Source organism: Etheostoma cragini, chromosome 20 (assembly GCF_013103735.1).
Source record: "Etheostoma cragini isolate CJK2018 chromosome 20, CSU_Ecrag_1.0, whole genome shotgun sequence".
Lineage (NCBI taxonomy): Eukaryota > Metazoa > Chordata > Actinopteri > Perciformes > Percidae > Etheostoma > Etheostoma cragini.
The window spans coordinates 3,233,214-3,234,712 of NC_048426.1; positions in this window are offsets into that span (position 1 = coordinate 3,233,214).

Sequence of the window (1,499 nt, forward strand, 5' to 3'; positions counted from 1 at the left end):
TTTACTTGAGTCAAATTATTCTGAAGTAACAGTACTTTTACTTGAGTACAATTTTTGGCTACTCTACCCACCTCTGACTGAATGCTAGATTGTGTTGAAGATGCCTTTTGCAGGCATGTACACGCCCTATGAACTTTGTCATTCAATAAAACAAGTCTTCAGAAAAGGCACATGTGAATGGGGGACAAATTGTCTGCAGAAACTGTTTTTGTTCAGTGAAGGAGTGAGACACGAGCAATGGTCTAGAGACGTCAAGCCTAATGGCCGGCCATATAAATGCAATTAATTTCAGTTTTAAGCTGTTCAACTGTAAGGCACTTGTAACAACACTGGTTAGAGTCCAGCTTTGGCACAGCTTAGAGGTTTAGAAACTGCTTTTGCTGTGAGTTAATTGGAGTATTTTGCTTGGTGTGTGTGTGTAAAAGGTAATACAGTTATGTTAAAAATGTATGATCATCCATGACCCCCTTCCTTATCTGGAAGCAGTCCGGCAGATTCCTGTGCCCCAGGACCTGTGTGCTCAACTCGACAGGCACCCAACCCGACATACTGCCCTTCAGCATCCAGAAACTCCCTACGTATACGCAGCACGACACAAGAGGGGATCACAACATGGAAACATCTACCAAGAAAACCCAGAACCAGCTCCCCAAGTCCTATAGGCCATGTGTCTGGATGGCCTGCAAAGAGAACAGGGTGTACAATAACATTCTTTATCTTTTAGATTTCAGAGTAATGATGATTGTTTTGAAACTAAATAAAGTTTTTCATTTTGTTGTCTTGATAATGCTGTGTTTTTGTAATAACGCTGAACCAATAATCAATGGGTATTGTTATAGAACTGCTAACAGTGGTATCAAATTGGCCTCACCTTTCCATCCCTCTGATTCTCAACTGGCCATGGTCAACTCTCTAAATATTCATTGCATTTAGCAAAGAATATTTATTGAGTCACACCAGATGAAGGTCAGGATGGTGAGTCATACAGGTTATCTCCTCAGGAACCTGGGTCATTCTTTTCATGACCTGTACAAACAAACAATGAGCTTGTTTTTATTTCATAATGTTGAATTAGCAGAAAACATAAAGTAGCTTGAGTTAATGTATCTAGTCTTAGTTACCTGAGGTATTTAGTGGCAACATATATTTTCTCTCTCCTGGGGCATTTGTGCACAGTTTCCACAAGAACACCTGCCAAGGTAAGATGGATGCACCGTAGTTGTAATTTTACATATTACTACATGTTAAGAAGGTAATAATCTCAAAGTCAAATGATCTAATCAGCAGGATAGTAGTTCCAAGATAACATTTAACCTACTGACACAGGCGAGAGTAGTAATAATGCTTTAGACGTAGCATACAAACAGAAATGGTAGTCTCCTGTCCAGCTAAATGGACGTCCTGTTGTAAGATAACATTACTTGTTGAAGCTATTACACTGATTTTAGTTTTCTCCTTTTCACATGCATGTGATTTATAAGTATACTGATATGTGTATT